The 18,015-nt window shown below is 47.6% G+C and overlaps 1 protein-coding gene across 8 annotated transcripts in view; it reads right to left on the reverse strand.

The window, feature by feature from the left end:
• Positions 1–6,794: 6,794 nt before the first annotated feature.
• Positions 6,795–18,015, reverse strand: part of LOC116954451 (schwannomin-interacting protein 1-like) — a 310,676-nt gene continuing 299,455 nt past the window's right edge. For all 8 annotated transcript variants that reach the window (XM_032974973.2, XM_032974974.2, XM_076052287.1 and 5 more), the window contains one exon: positions 6,795–15,677. The gene's annotated coding sequence lies outside the window, so the exon portion shown is untranslated. The remainder of the gene's footprint in view (positions 15,678–18,015) is intronic.

An 18,015-nucleotide genomic window follows, 5' to 3' on the forward strand; every position in this document is an offset into this window, starting at 1 on the left:
AGTAGTTTTTAATGTGTTATAAATTTATAGTATATTATATATTATACTTCATGTAATGTTCTTACATTAGTCTTTTTTTAAGTATCAAAATTTATGTTTTATGAATTGACTATAAAATAAAATATGATCAAATATTGAGTTAATTATTAGTTTATACTTGTAATAAATACATTAATGCTGATTGTATACAAAAAAAATAATGAATGTGGATGATGGTCAATATTAAAGTTTGTAATTTAATAAATCGTACTATGACTACACGCGTAGTAGTAGTAGCTACACGTAGCTACTACTACTACACGTGTAGTAGTAGTAGTGTAGTAGTAGCTACTACTACACGTGTAGCAGCTACTACACGTGTAGTAGTAGTACTAGTAGTAGTAGCTACACGTGTAGTAGTAGTAGCTACACGTGTAGTAGTAGTAGCTACTACTAGTAGCTACTACTACTACACGTGTAGTGCTACTGCTACTACTGCAGTAGCTACGGGCCCGGCACTTTCAAGGGCGCTAAACGCCCTACTACACGTGTAGTAGTAGTACTAGTAGTAGTAGCTACACGTGTAGTAGTAGTAGCTACACGTGTAGTAGTAGTAGCTACTAATAGTAGCTACTACTACTACACGTGTAGTAGCTGCTACTAGCTACTAGTAGCTGCTACTGCTACTACTGCAGTAGCTACGGGCCCGGCACTTTCAAGGGCGCTAAACGCTTTCAAGCCATCAATTCCGGCTCAGTGATTCTGCACTTGCTCTATTACTATAGTACTATACCGCCTTCAACTTTTACGAACGACCGGGTGTTTAAGCGTAACGATTTGTCCGTATTATCTGGCCGTATAGCAAATGAAAAAGTACAATGACTTTACCGTGCAAGTTAAAAAATGTATGTGTTTTAATATGTATGTGGTTTTTTTTTTAAATATAGGGCCCCGCACCAGCTAAATCCGCCACTGATTGGTGGTGGAGGCACCAGTCCAGCAGGGGAGAGAGCATCTCTCACGAATCAAGAGCCGAATGGCTCACAGGGTTATTCCAAATAAATGAAACTGAAATGAAATGAAAACTGTGTACGCGTTCCGTTTATTGCTCGCTATCATCATCATCAAGGTGAAAACAACTTTTGGTTGTCGAGTTTTATTTACAATAGGCGATTGAGAGGAAGGGACCCTTTTGAAAGGCTGCCTTTAATAAATTACCGTGACCAATACAAACTCATGATATACTGTACATTCTTCCCCCGGGGTTATATACTACTGCAGTCACAGCAGAGTTAGACTTTCATAGTTGTCAACCCACACAGTTTAGGGGCCGTCCATAAATGACGTCACGCGATTTTTGACCCACTCGTCACACGACGTCACAAAAAGTCTGACCCCCCCCCCTCAAATGTGACGTCACAAAGCTCTGCCCCATCCAAAAAAATAAATAAAACATGCTTCAAATCGCTTTAAACTATTGTCATTGTAGTGCGTATTTAATGTGGCGCTGCACTCTGATGTTGTAGGAGAAAACATTTATTAAAAAGTCTATTTAAATAAGTAGAACGTGTTGTCTATATTTATTAAAAGTTGCGCATTTTTATGTGACGTCACATTTCTCAACCCCCCCCCCTCGTCACACATCGTTACAAACGTCTGACCCCCCCTAGGTGCGTGACGTCATTTATGGATGCCCCCTTAAACCCCCGTATTCTTCTTGTCCAGGGGAAATTGATATTCTTGGCCTGATAACTTGAATCTAAATTTGTCCTATGGTTGTTATTGTTGGTCTTGCATCACGCTGGGATTTTTGCACACAGCGTTGTAAGACGGTGTTGTTTTTCTGGAAGATTTGCTGGTTTATCCCAGGATGTTTCTGGTGCGCGTCGTCGCTTTAAGATGTTTCTCTGTTCATATTTTTTGTTTGTTGCGGTTGCACCCGACTCAAGAGCCGCGTGGCTCACAGGGCTATACCTAATAAATGACAAAATAAATAAATGAAAAGATCGCGCTGCGCTTATTGAACATCTGCTACCCCACAACGTAATCACCGCAGTGGACTGCCTCGGTCACCCATGGTCACACTTGTCCAGGCTCAAACATGCTTAGCCATGCGCGTGTCTGATTATCTCGGACTCTCGATGAATATTGGCAGACTGGGGTAGACCAGAGATAAGTAACTACTGTAGATGCCACAACTAGAACGATATATAATACTTATTGTGGTGTGCCGTGTTACAAAACGTGGTTTAATTTCTGCCCAGGTACTACCATGTATATCTGTTTTCATTGTCCTCTTCTTCCAACATAGATGAAAACTAATATCAGATATACTACATCTTACTCTCTACATTGAATTTGCTTTGTGTAAGTTTTTTTCTTCAACAACGTGTTTCTTATTGGTAGCTTTAGGCTACCGATAATGTGTTTATACATGCACGAGTGTTGCCTGCTGTTGCATAAGCTGCGTGTTGATACGGTTATTATGAATTAAGTAGCACAGAGGTAACTTGCCTCGGTTACAGGCTTGACTTTACCGAGTAGGGGTTGTGTAATGGCTGCATAAATTAAAATCGCAATAAAACTTAAAAAAAAAACTACTTTCGACCGTGGCTGAATGCTCGGGTTGTCTTAAATAAAAACACAGCTTGGACGTCATGGGTCAGGAAAAAAAACGTCCACACGATGTCGTAACGAGCTGCGATGGGCCAATTATCCCAATGCTGAAAATTACCGCAGAAAAAAATATATAAAACCATGGCAGGACCCTCGTGAAGCAAAAGCCTTGAGACTCAGAGAGGCTTTGCTGGAGTGGAGTATGTAAAAGAAATGTACCAGCATTGAATGGCAATCGGATTTGTATTCTATTTTCCATCAGTGGCTACAGACGTGCGCACTTATTATGGTACCGCAGAGAGCCTGGGTTCGTCGATTCCGGGCAGCTCGTCTGTGATTAAAAAGTGTTCTCAGGTCCAGTGAGTCGATAGATCGATAACTGTACAAACAAACAACCCCATCACATGTAATTTGGTTTTACACTTAATTTGCCAACATTCCATCCGTGACAATTAAATTTACCGGTTTGACGGTGTCGTGCCACGAACATTATTCTCGGTGGCACGGCCGCTGGGAAAGAGGTCTCATGAAGACATCTCAGAGGTAGCTCTGTGATATCCACCACCGCGGGCCGTTCTCTAGAACTATGGGTTTGCACCGCTCTCCGTAAGAGATGAGAACATACAGCCTTTCCCTCAATTAGTCTCGCGAATCTTGGCTTATTCCACCGTACTTCGCCACGATGGCCAGTGCGGTAGTTGGCGAAGGCTATGTGCACATTAGTAGAGTACAACAGTGAATGTTGCTGCATTGCATACGATGTAACCCCAACTCCCGCAACCACCCCGGCGACTCCCTTCCTCGCGATCCCAAAAATGGAATGGTTGCGTTTCTTGTGTGACTTTACTTTGGCCAACAATGTTTTTTTGGCTCTGTGGATGTGAAGTGACAACATCAATAAGCATGGGAAGTTGGGCCAACTGCTTGTTGCCTTTACTTTGTTGCCCGCCTCCCCCCCGCAGCGGCGATTAGCACGGTTGGCTAGGTACGGTGCGAAAGAAGTTCAACGTAGTACACACCACCGACGTTGGTTTAACGCAGGGGGACGCATGGCTGGGCTCTTTGAGGACCGCTGCTTCGTGACACGCTCTTTATTCGGGGCCGCCGTCTCATGTTCACGTGCATTGTGGCTCTTTAAATGTTCGAGTTGGTTTTCGTTTATTAGCGAATTAGGAAGAAAAAAAACATGGCCCTTGGCAATTCTGTTGTTCGGACCCCCCTGGGTCGAACAAGCCGGCACGCCAACGTTGGCCCAACGTTGCCCTATTACCGGGAATGCCAATTGAGGTTCAATATCGCGCAATGCCATCGCTTCCTGGTGGCGTCGGAAGTCAAAGTACAAGCCAGGAAAGGGAACAACAACAAAAATGGCAGTCAACTTCACCAAATGTGCGCACACAAGTGCCGCACTGTAAATTGGGACCAATTGTTTTTGGTATTGCGACGAACACGTGAAGAGTTGCGAGTTTTAGACCCTGGTTAGGTGCGGCAGCGCCACCTTGCGGCCCGCGAGCATCGGGAGCGGTCGAGTGGCTAAAATGTCACTCCTGGAGTAAATCAAAGCGTTAACTTGTACCTGTCAACCCCTTATCAGTGCCCTACCTTATTACAAGACCAATCCAGACCTTATTGGTCACCCCGTGCCCCTTAGAAATGTCAACGTTCATCCTACAAAGTCCTATCACAAGGGAAAAACACAAACAAATAGACAAATTTTTTTGCCCGTATTGAAACGAATGTACGACGTATGGACCTGAAAACTCAATTTCCCTGTACAAGAATACGGGGTAAATCGTGTGGGTTGACAGGTTTGTTAACACGTAATTTTATAGTTTCGCGTCGAACCAGGATGCACATACTCTTTGGTTCTATTGGGTAAAGTCACGTAAGTGAAAATAAAATAACAAAAAAATCACGACGTTTCGGCCACAACACAAGCGGCCTTCATCAGTTTAAAGGTCCGCTGTCTGAGCGTGGTTGTGTTTCGCTAAATTCTCCTGTTTGATGAGTATTAGGTGCCTCGGTGAATGTATATGCTCTAACTTTAACATAGCTATTTCTGTGACCAGTTACAAGCTAATCACTCAGCTATTTCAATGCTAAATTATATGCTAATTCCTTTGTCTAGGGGTACCTCTGCGGATGTGTATACTTTAACTTAGCTATTTCAATGAGCCATTTCAATGCTAAATTATATGCTAATTCCTTTGTCAAGGCGCTTGGTCTTTTTCTTCTCACACAGCTTAAAGGTCGTGATCTAAGCGTGGCTTCTTCCACTCCAGCGCTGTCCTCCAGACAGTCTCGTCCCTTCACCTGATGAAGGCCGCTTGTGTTGTGGCCGAAACGTCGTGATTTTTTGTTATTTTATTTTCACCTACGTGACTTTACCCAATAGAACCAAAGAGTATGGATCCTAGCAGTCACGAAAGCTTTAAATCTAGAACAGGATGCACATCTCACAGCGAGGTTAGCCCTTGCCGATAATCATCTGGCAGTTCAGCAACATTGGTTCAAGCAGCTGCTGGAGCGACACTGGATTTCAAAAGCCCGTCCAGAGTAATGCTTGTACAGTATTGCATCAATGCTGCTGAAATTACGCACTCCCACACAGTAATGCTGGGTGACTGATGGCGTTTGTAAAAAAAATGGTTACTGTGGATAAACACATGTAGAAGGCGGTATTTGTCTGCTTGCTTCTGTTATTTTATTCCAAAGCATATACGAGAGTTAACCTATTGGTCCAATCCTGATGAAGCGAGGCGTTAGCAACCTTATCTAGTATCCAGGAGGTTCGATCACGACCCTCACGTGTGTATATTTGGAGTTTTCTCTCTCGCCGAGGCCGCGTGGCTTTAGCTTCGGGTCTTCCGGTTTTCCCCCTCCACGTTAAGAATCAGCATCACACCTTTATTTGGCTGCTATAAATGTCCACATGGTGAGCCACTTCGTTGAGCTATCATCTGTGGCTTGGTCGTTTCTGAAAAAAAGAGCTACATAAGCTCAGTGGGCCTTAGCTGGTAAAATAAGAAACTAGTTTTTAAAAAAAATTTTAATAGTTTTTAGTTTGAAGCGGTCTACATCGTTTGGGAAGCAACTGTTTAGCCCGGACGTCTTGTCTTGGGGGCCGCCCATAAATGACGTCACGAGATTTTGGACGATTTTTGACCCCCCCCCCCCAAAAAAAAATAAAACATGCTTCAAATCGCTTTAAACTATTGTCATTGTAGTGCGTATTTAATGTGGCGCTGCACTCTGACGTTGCAGGAGAAAACACGTATTAAAAAGTCTATTTAATTAAGTGGAACGTGTTGTCTATATTTATTTAAAGTTGCGCATTTTGATGTGACGTCACATTTCTCAAACCCCCCACCACCACCACCTCGTCACACATCGTCACAAATGTCTGACCCCCCCTCCCCTAGGTGCGTGACGTCATTTATGGACGGCCCCTTGCGCCATTCGCCTACCCCCCCCCCCTGCCCCCACAATGGTGATGACAGCAGAGTCGCGGCACGTAACTAAAATAGTTGATGTCTGGAATCCAGGGTTTATAACACGACAGTATCGATCGCCCTATTCAGGTGATGTAATTGGCTGTGTTGACGCCAGTGTGTGAGCACCTGCTTCTGAAAACGAATGGCAGTGTCAACGGTACGCTAGGTGGTGCCATTGCTTAAAAAAAGGAATGGCATTCACAATGTGGTGGTAGAGGTGGTGGTGGTGGTGATAATCATTTAAAAAAAATAATTATAGGGCAGTGTCGATAAGAACAATAATTATTTAGGACACGAAACATGAAAACAAAATACAAATGTTAATTAGTATGAGGCTGCATAGCAGCATACCAACATTGTAATTGCTGTATTTGAGAACATGTCAACATCAATTGATATTTACGAGATAGTGCAGTAAAGGGTGATCCATTTATAGACACCCCACTAAAACAATCTGGAGAAATGATTTAAAACATTAAATTATTGCACATTCCTCCACCCTCCCCCCACACATTTCGTGGGATGTAAATCCATCAATTTCACAATACTGTACAGTATTCAATCGCCTGTTGAGGTGAAAGTACGAGGGTTATTAGACATCAGTTGGGAGTGTCCTTAAATGTGATCGCCCTGAATTCAAATCATACTCGGCGCGCACGCACAACCAGCCTTTTGACGAGGAAAAACAAACTCACGAACCCAATCGACGGTTTACGGCAGGACCTTTTTAATTTATTAAATAAATACCTCGTGTATTTAGTCAAAGAGCAGTACATGTTGTTCCGGAAAAATGTGCAACATTAATGCATTCATAATAACGACAACAATAACGGCAACCGCGTGATGTGGACCACTTAGCCCGACTGGTTTCAGTACACAACCTGCAACACGCAAACGGGCACCCTGACAGCGCACGATTAAGCGCAACCCGCTGTTTCCACGCACGGCTTGTATGTGCCACTAAGGGAGCCTCAAATGGTGAACCTCTTTGGACATACATACGGTAAGCCTGATCGCACTTCCTTGCCATGGCAGCCAACATTTAGACGGTGTTCAATTCCATGGCCGTACCTTCAATTGTCAAGATGGATTGAGACCGCATTTAGAGCGATAGTGTTTTTGCATGCTCGTTCTGATTGAGCCGTTTTCAGTTCATGTTCATGAATGTTGTTGTTGTTATCTTGGGCGTAACTCTCTATCAACATTCTGCGAGATCGTGAAAAGGCCACACGCACAAATATAATCTTGCAATGGAATTAATGCATCGATATTGAATTCACAGCCCTTTATCGAACTTTTGAAGGCCTTCCTACACCGTGTCAGTTATGAAGTATGCTTGACCATACTTCACCACGCTGGTCAGTTCAGGTTGGTGAGAGGTGTTGCCCAGGCCAAGTTCAGATATAACTCACCACTCATTTTAGCCGTGACCGGAAATGCAACTCTGTTCGCCAGGTTCATAGGGGATTCAAATTGATATTACGGGTCATTAAATGGTTTTGAAAAAGTAACCACCGGGTCTGTGCATCATTAACATCGGATTCCTAAAATTCCATGGGTGACCATCTCATAAAATATGCATTCACTCGTTACGTATAAATGACTGTTAAATCAACAACCCATCAATGATCGGGTTTCAAGAAGCCCTCTCAGCCACAGGTCAACAGTGGCCACCGGGTTTGCTGACACGTGCGTGTTCGAGGCAACGCGACTCTCGCCTGCGCGTGGCCCAAGACACGACCGAGCTACTCGCGCGTTGCGGCTCCCAAACCCGGCGGCCAGGTTCTCAGCACGCCAAGGCAAAAGCGAAGCGGCAGGGGTTGTGTACGTGGACACAGCGAGACGGACACACGTCCTGACGAACGCACATGGGGGGGGGTCTCTCAGCGTGATGTCCTGTCAAGACGCGGGGTTTAATTTTTTTTTTTCAAAACTGCCAGTGTGTGGAGGGATGGCCGTCCATGTGGGGCACGAGTTCAGATGGCAGGCAATAATGTCAAGATTTTGTTCGTAACACATTTGCATGAATTTAAGCAGCCGAGAATCTCGGGATGCACACGAAGCACTAGGCTGCCGTGTGTGGATTCGCGGTTGCGCTGTATAGCACTTCAAAAGCGTTTGCGGGTTATTGCGCATGCCCTACGGATTGCTCAGATGAAGCTCTTCAGAAGCTCCCAGCACGTGGCGCAAAAACGTCGGACGTCGTGCCCAACAACACGCCGTCGAACCCGAAAACGTCCCGGCGAACCATCACAAACGTAGTTTAAATCCCAAACATCAGTGGGGTGAAAACAAGCGAATCGGCATGATTTTGTGTTTGTTTGTTTGTTTAACGGCGTACATGATGAACCAGGTGGTGTTTATGACTCGTGCATTCCAACAACACGTACGACTGCGTATTCCATCACCCACAGGATGAAACGTTTGACAACCTCGGGGCCCCGAATGTGGTGCGCGGGTAACCCATCGCTGACTGCTTGCTTCCGCCTTTTGGGCCCCAGCAGTTGGCATGCTTGAAGATTTGCGCTCGGCCGGCATTCTCCACATGGGTTGCAATGATGCGGGTCCGTTGCCAGGCAACGGCAAATGACAGATGAGATGATACGGACCGTTGCTAGGGAAACAAGGAGGCTCGCCTGCGAATGAGTCCGTGTGTGTGGGAGAGCCAGGGGCCGCCGGGGGAAGTTTCGCGACTTAATTTAGTACGGCACGTTTTATTTTTTTTTGGTTAACGGAATGAAGTTAACGTATCATTGTATTTCTACGTATGTTTAAAAAAAAATATTTTATGTTAATGCAATTGTATGTTATCCATTCGTGTAATGCAGCACGTATTGATTTAACAGACCGCGAAACGCTGCTCTAAAGTCAAAACACAGTTGCTTAGTTTAGACGAAATTACATTGAACAATAGAGAATATGGAATTGCAGAGCTTGTGAATTGGATATTTTCTAAATCCGTGTGATCTTCAACCAAGCAGACACCTCATGTATGAAGGCAACAGGAACAAGCAACAAAACAATGGGATATTTCAGCTCACGTCAAAGTCTGTTACCTTATATATATAAAACGTCCAGCACAGAACAACATGGTCATACACGAGTATCCTTTTTTCATGATTAAATTTCGCTTTATTTACGTATACTCTTCACCCCCCCCCCCACCCCAACTCAGATAGCGATTTACAAGTATTGAAATCTGCACGACAAAGCACACAATTTGTAGTGCCGTACCAAGAGCCGTTGCCACATGCACACTGTGAATCTGTGAATGGTGGACGCTGGTGGTGAAAGGTGCAGCCCTGCAATGTCCCGCTCAGCGCGCCTGCCAAGAGGAAGTGCCTTTCGCTGGAGAAAGGCTGGAGGGGAGAGCCACTCTCTGGGGTATGTTTTGGCCTACTCTTCCACTCCGGCCAGACGTCCTGGGAAATGTTGGGAGTAGCCACAATTTACCTCAACCACGGCCGCAAACTGCGGATGATCGACTTACGGTGAACCCATTTATATTGCTGGGTGGACAGAGGCAGTGGGGGAGGGTAGTGGATTTGAGATGCGATGTAGCGTGCAGTTCAAACGCAACGTCAACGACGAGAAGACTTCAACTTTGAATCCGACGGCTCCTCTAAATGCCACCACGAGGTGACACAAATATATATAGAAGAGGGGGGGGGGAAATCTGACGAAATGACCGCAGGCTTTGAAATTGCCAGAATGTTTTCTTTTGGGCCCTATGTACACCACAACACCGCGCAGCTGTTTGCGGGCTTTGCCACACAGCTCTCCGCGTGCTTTTCGGTTTGTTCCAGCGCGTTTCCTCGGGAACTCTGTCCCGACGTTTCTGGCCCACGTGCGGGCACCTCCTTGAGGTTATATTGCGTCCCCAAAGAAGGAAGTAGTTTTCCAGCACGTGGGCAAAACGTCGGAACATCACGCCGAGCGAGTAGCACACGGTGCAATCAGAAAAACCCAGCGTGCGGCATTTAACCATTCCACCACCCCCAACGTTGGGGCATCTCGCGGTGCGACGTCTTGGTAGAAATAACCGCGGCTATGGACGTGCATTATGGACACGTTGGCAGTGTTAAGATCGCGTGTTAACCCACGGTGATGGCGGCGGCTCCACGTCGGCACGCGTGTTCTCTCGGGACACGAGAAAATGGCCAAATGTTTACCGCACCGAAGCCCGCTGTCCATAGCGGAGGGCGCGAGTGGCTCGCCGCGTGTGGCACAGCGTAGCTTATCAACAACAACAACAAACATCTCCCGGTTGTGTGCTCGTGCGGTGCCGCAGTGGAAAAATCTAGTGCCGGCAAGTTCCAGTTTCGCATCGATTGGGACACGCTCGATCGTTGGAACACTCAATTGTGCCCGACACGGACGCAAAGCGTGAGTGTGTGCGTGCGTTGCAAGAGCAGTAAAACATACATCACAGCTTGGATGTGGATATTGATTTTTTTTAAATTATCAGTGTGCTTATATATACACACACACAATATGATCATCATCATACTCATCAGCGATCATTCTACTGCTGGACAAAGGTCTAATCCCCCCCACCAAGCCACGGTCCTGCGATTTCACAATCCACCTAACGACGCACAAACCGATCGAATCGCTCCATCTCCTCGGCGGACGTCTCTACCGACGCGCGTTCCACGACCTCCGCCGCCACTCGGCCCCACCATCGACCCTTCGGGGTGGCCAACATCTCCTGCCCAAGCCCCGCTTTCTTACTTTTGTCAGCAACTCGAACGATGCCTTTGACCCGCGCGTGCTCTCTGAAGACACGTCGCGCGTGTTTATACAAAGCGGAGTTGCCACCTGTCGCCGGAGGGGGGGGGGAGGTTTGTTCCTGATGATTTTACTTGACCAAATTGTGCCTCTCGTCGCAAAGGAGCCAATTTTAGAACGCCAAGTGAACGCGCGATTTTTAAAGCATTTAAATTTTCTTCCAGCCACACGCGCACCGCAGCTTCCTATTTTGGCAGTTCAAGGGGGCTCGCTGGAATTACATACGAAGCTCACTGCGGTCTTTGTGTTCGATAAAGGCGCCACCTTGTTCCAACGGCACGTGCTGCAATGTTGCTTTTAGAGCCCTGCCCTGCCACGCGCGCTTCGGCTCCACGGAGGGAGCAGACGCGCGGCTGAGCCCGGGACGTGCGGGAATTCACTTCGACGCCCTTCATCTCCCACCGGAAGCGTTCATCTAAACTAAAAACTAAACTATATCTTTTTTTTTTTATTTTGACCAGGTAACAGCCCACTGAGCGATGCAGCTCTTTTTTTCAGAAGCGACCCGGCCACAAATGACGGCTCGGACAAAAGTGGCTTATCATCCATCACGTGGCAAATTTATAGCAACCCAAAAAATAAGTCTTAAAACGCATGCTGCTCAAGATCTGCCCTCGACGCAAGGCTACTCTGTGATAATAACAAGCAGTGGAGTAGCAATCGAGTGGGTCGGCAGTGCCAACTGCACGAGGGCCTATGGGCTGATGGGACTGAGACAGGGGGGCCTCTATTTCAACCCTTGCACGTACCAGTGCCCGTGTGAAGCACACTCCGCCGCCAGTAAACAAGGCTATAGGCTATGTTCCCTGGCCTGCCCTAGCTCTGCAGTGTGAACCCAATGTTGTTCTGGGGCTGCTATGAGGGTGCGATGGGCAGTGCACGTGGCAATCCACCAATATCTGCAGTCACGAGCTGCACATATCTATTATGTAAGAGTATATCCATGAAGGTTCTTTTTTGGGTTAGATCGCAAGAATATGAATGTCTCTTTAAACCCGCCAGCGTGCGATACAGCTAATTAGTAAGGTTTGTCACATAAAGAAAAAAATTGGCTATTACCTACTTCAGAACAACTAATTGGCACGTTTTGTTGAAGTGACAAACCTCACTATTTACGTGATCTAACCCCCCCCCCCACCAAAAAAAAAACTTCACGATGGATAGTATTGGTCGCGAAAAGCCTACGTGTTAAACCTTGATGTATATCGGTCGCTCATTCTCCTCTGCTGCCCACATTGGCTGGAGCTCCCAACCCCCCAGACGTCCGTGCTGACGACTCCCTGCTCCCCCCCTGCCCCGTTCAAGCCCAGGCTCAAGGCCTTTCCTCCCTTGCTCTTCGCCTCGGCCCACCACCGACTGCCTCTCACGACTAAATGTGCAGTGAAATGGCGCGGTCACATTTAGACGCCATAGTAAAGGTTTTTGGGGGTTAGATCGCGCTATTTATAAATGTGTCGTAACCCTCCACCACCCGACACGGCCAATCAGCAAAAAAGTGTCACGTTGACAAAAGACAAAATAGTTCACTACTTTAGCCCACCGGTGTGTTGAAGAGTGAATCCACAACATTTGCAGTTTGCATCATTAGACCTCCTTTGCCAGTACCAAAATGTAATAATAGTGTTTTTGCCAGAAAAAAGGGGGAAAACCCTATTATTATATTTGCAGTTTGAATGAGTTATATGATGACGTCACCCTGCTGCTCTATTTAAGACCGTGAGCAAGCGAGGGCTTTACCATTCTGGCGAATTGCCCGATGATGCTGGATGTATTTACCAGCGAAACGTCGTACTCAAACTGTAAATGTTGTGGATTCACTCTTCAACACACCGGTGGGCTAAAGTAGTGAATTATTTGTCTTTTGTCAACGTGACACTTTTTTGCTGATTGGCCGTGTCGGGTGGTGGAGGGTTACGACACATTTATAAATAACGCGATCTAACCCAAAAACCTTTATTATGAATAATATTGGTCGCGAAAGCCTACGTGTTAAACTGACATTTAGACGCTACAGAAATCCACATTGCATTGTGTATTTTTTTCTTCGAACTATAACTTCTTATACTTGAACGTGTGTTTTTGTTGTTGAAAATGTACACATGTATCATACATATACATTAAAATTTCCATTGAAATACGAATAATACTACTAATGCCTTGATTTTACGTGACGCGCAACGCGCACGTTTAATTTTCGTTTTAGCGGTGGCAACGATTATTGCTGCGGTGCGTGTGGCTTCAGGTGGGGCTTTAAAAAGCAGGGGCTGTATTCATCACCTCTCGGTGAACGCGCGGAGAGAGATTCATGGAATTTTACGTGATCGAGAAGATGCCAGTCAAATTGAAAAGGGAATTATATGAGGCAGCGATATGACCGGTTGAGAGATAGGGCACTAAGGAAGATATGAAGAAGAGGCTTCGAAGGACAGAGATGAGAATGCCGAGATAGCTGTTGGGAAACTCTCGAAGGGAAAGGAGGTGAAATGAAGGAGTTAAAACCTTAGCGGAAGGTTCTAGAGAAGGAATGGGGGGGGGTCAAGACTTTGATGGTTTGGCCGTGTGTTGAGAAGAGACAAAGAAGATGCAATGGGAAGGGCTATTCATATTAGAAGCCCGTAGCCTCACGCAGAAGCCCACAGCCTTACACAGAAACCCAAACAATCACACAGAAATCCAGATTTACACACAAACCCATAGTGTCACAGAGAAACCCACAGACTCACTCAGAAACGCATACTCACAGAGAAACCCATAGACTCACACAGAAACCCAAAGAATCACACAGAAATCCAGATTTACACACAAACCCATAGTGTCACATAGAAACCCACAGACTCACTCAGAAACGCATACTCACAGAGAAACCCATAGACTCACACAGAAATCCATTGACTCGCAGAGAAACCCATAGACTCACACAGAAACCCATTGACTCGCAGAGAAACCCATAGACTCACTCTGAAACCCATTGACTCGCAGAGAAACCCATAGACTCACACAGAAACCCATTGACTCGCAGAGAAACCCATAGACTCACTCAGAAACCCATTGCCTCGCAGAGAAACCCATAGACTCACACAGAAACCCATTGACTCGCAGAGAAACCCATAGACTCACACAGAAACCCATAATGTCACAGATAAACCCACAGACTCACACAGAAACCCATTGACTCGCAGAGAAACCCATAGACTCACACAGAAACCCATAGTGTCACAGAGAAACCCATAGACTCACACAGAAACCCATTGACTCGCAGAGATGCGTAGGCTACCGATGCAGGACTGGAAGAGCCAGCAGGAAACCGAGGGCCGAGACGGGGGGATGCGGCGCAGCGAGACACGAGGACGGCGGAGTTGACTGGAGAAGAGGTGGAAGTGGAGAAGAGGTGGAAGTGGAGAAGAGGTGGAAGTGAAGAAGGGGTGGATAGGGAGGCCCCCAGCAGCGACCCCATGCGACAGGAAGAGGAAGTATGGCACAGAAGTGGTGTGGATATGGTACAGAAGCCATCTAACAAAGACGGTAACTGCATCGTGCGCTTCCGGACGCACTTCTGTGGCCGTCTGGAACGCTCTTCCTTCCGACATTAGTAAGCCACTGGGGCTATGCGCTTTTAAAACGTCTAGATTGAAAACTCATCTATTTTGAACCACTTGTTGTGTTCAGTTTGTTGTCCTTCCCGTGCACCTCCGATTAGCACAGTTGGCTACGTAAGGTGCGAAAGAAGTAAAACATACACAGAGAAGATGTTTGGATATGTACCGTAAAGCAACAACAATGACATTCCTCAAAAATATCTTCACGAAAGAAAATCAATTGATTCCGACTATAGTAGCATTTATCATACAATAACATGTTTAAGAATCATTCACCGATACATTTTTTTTGTTAATCAATCGTAACGTTTTATCGCGATTCTTTAAAAGCAAAACAGATGGTAAATCTCATTAGTTGTTACGTAAACCAGGCCACACACGTCGTGCGCGTGTACCGTGTGAGCGCGACACAACTGCACGGGTAACGGTGCGGCCCTGCAATTCCCTCGCTCGCGCCACTGCTGCCGGAAGGTGCCTCCACCAGACGGCGCTCCCAGCGGGGAGCACCACCCGGAGGGTGTTTTGGCCGACGCTCGCCTTCCACGCTTGCCAGGCGTCTTCGGAGAAGAGGTTGGGAGCGGCCACGACTCACCCCGACCGCGCCGCGACCCCTTGCCGGCGCGACTAAACTGCCCCGCACCACCCCATGTGCACGGCTGGGTGGACAGCGGCGCCCGCGGCAGTGGAGGGGATTTACCAAGCTTGCCACCGGCGTCTCGACTGCCTGCGCAGGAGGCGGAAGGGATCGAAAAGCGGCGGACCGCTGGGGTTTCGAACGACAACCGCGTGGTGCACGTTGGTCGGGGGGGGGGGGGAGGGGCCGGGTGGAAAAAAAAAGTATCTGTGACGTCGACGCGCCGCGGGGGCGAATGCGGATCCGAGCGAGGCTCGGCAACGCGGTTCTCACCGGGGCCCCGCGACGACGACGCAGCGGCGGCGGCGGCGGCGACGCCGGTCCGGCGCCCCGGCGCGTGAACCGCAACGGACGCGCCGAATGCCGCGCGCAAACGCGCCGGGCGGTGCAATTACGCGATCGTTAATTGGGTGACCTCTCGTTACGAATATTCGTTTTTTTCTCTCGTCGCTAGATCTAAGTGTTAGGGCTTTCCCGTAACCCGTGCCTAGGTAAGGACGTCACGCCACGGTTCACCTTCCACATGCTATTTACATGCCTCGCTCCTCCTGCCCGCCGCCGTCGTGCCTGCAACGAGACACAAAAGAAACACGGGCACCTCCGGTTAGCACGGTTGGCTACGGGCGGTGCGAAAGAAGTTCAACATACATACAGCCCATAGACTCAGCACTGCACATAGACTCAGCACTGCCCATAGACTTAGCACTGCCCATAGACTAACACTTCCCATAGACTCAACACTGCCCATAGACTCAACACTGCCTATACTCAGCACTGCCCATAGACTCAACACTGCCCATAGACTCAGCACTGCCCATAGACTCAACACTGCCCATAGAATCAACACTGCCCATAGACTCAACACTGCCCATAGACTCAACACTGCCCATAGACTCAACACTGCCTATAGACTCAGCACTGCCCATAGACTCTACACTGCCCATAGACTCAACACTGCCCATAGACTCAACACTACCCATAGACTCAACAATGCCATTAGACTCAACACTGCCTATAGACTCAACACTGCCCATAGACTCAACACTGCCATTAGACTCAACACTGCCTATAGACTCAGCACTGCCCATAGACTCTACATTGCCCATAGACTCAACACTGCACATAGACTCAGCACTGTCCATAGACTCAACACTGCCCATAGACTCAACACTGCCCATAGACTCAACACTGCACATAGACTCAGCACTGTCCATAGACTCAACACTGCCCATAGACTCAACACTGCCCATAGACTCTACACTGCCCATAGACTCAACACTGCCCATAGACTAACACTTCCCATAGACTCAACACTGCCCATAGACTCAGCACTGCCCATAGACTCAGCACTGCCCATTGATTCAGCACTGCCCATAGACTCAGCACTGCCCAAAGACTCAGCACTGCCCATAGACTCAGCACTGCCCATAGACTCAACACTGCCCATAGACTAACACTTCCCATAGACTCAACACTGCCCATAGACTCTACACTCAACCAAAGACTCAACACTGCATCATAGACTCAACACTGCACCATAGACTCAACACTGCCCAAAGACTCAGCACTGCCCATAGACTCAGCACTGCCCATAGAATCAGCACTGCCCATAGACTAAACACTGCCCATAGACTAAACACTGCCCATAGACTCAACACTGCCCATAAACTCAACACTGCCCATAGACTCAACACTGCCCATAGACTCAGCACTGCACCATAGACTCAACACTGCCCATAGACTAACACTTCCCATAGTGTTGAGTCTAGTTACGAGACAAAGTGAAAAAAGAGATAATGTGATGTGAGAAAATTACGACACAGAGCGATGAGCTAAAGTGATGGGATAAAGTGATGAGAGGGACATCTTATTCACGCATTTATTTCAGGTAATTCGTGAATAAGGCCAATTGCATGATCCACGACATTTGCTATTCACGAGCATCCCCAGAAACGTACTTCGCCACAACAGCGAGGGAACACTGTCCACGCGTTATTGAACGCGAGGGCCGGGAGGACAACCCACGGGGGTGAAGGCGAGAGACGTCGTGCACACCGACGGGAGAAGCAAACGGGCCTGGGCAAGGACAGCTCGCCGAGGTCGACGGGCGATTGTTGGGTTGGTTCCCTCGCGGGAGATGTGAGAAATGGCGATGGCTTGGGGAGGCCTTTGTCCAGCAGTGGATCGATCGTGGCCGATTACGATGGCAAAATCTTCTCGTTCGTGTACGGCCATTGTTGCCGGATGAGGGACTCCCCCCCCCCCCCACCCTGTGCGGGTCGCGCGAGTCGTTTGCCCATACTTCACCACACTGGTCAGCGCGGGATGGTGAAGGTAGGGAGCAGAGACGTGGGAGCGCAGAAGCACGGTACAACTGTGCATTGCACTGCAATGGCCCCTGTTGCCTATAGCACATGTTGCATGCAACGGTGGTCGCCGACCCATGAAACAATCCAGGCTCAACCCTGCTCAGCTTCTGAGACGTGATGAGACTGGGGCGCGTTCCGGATGATTTGGTCAGGGGCCGGGTAATTTACCTTCACGTACAAATGATTCCGCGGGTCAATATCCACGCGGAGCATAATAATAATAGTAGTAATTAAAATATGGATTAAGACATGGAATTTAAAATCAATCGCAGCGGTCGCCAAGTTGCCTGCTCGGTGGATCGCGTAAACTGGAAATCCAATTTCTTCTGCCAATCTTGCATACCCCGGTGCGTGCAGGCATGGCGTGTCACGGGCTAATGTTGGGAAATTGATCCGCTATCAAAATCCCGCGCGGTGGACATTAAAACGGACCGCGTCTATTTATCAGGGCCAATGGGAATCTGCTCACGACCTTAAGTAACGTTTGTCTGCCTGTGCTAACAGGGCACTGCGGCGGCCTTGATGTTAACCGCCTC

The sequence above is a fragment of the Petromyzon marinus genome, chromosome 55 (genome assembly GCF_048934315.1).
Source record: "Petromyzon marinus isolate PM22_M1 ecotype Great Lakes invasive population chromosome 55, UKy_Petmar_22M1.pri1.0, whole genome shotgun sequence".
NCBI classification, from domain to species: domain Eukaryota; kingdom Metazoa; phylum Chordata; class Hyperoartia; order Petromyzontiformes; family Petromyzontidae; genus Petromyzon; species Petromyzon marinus.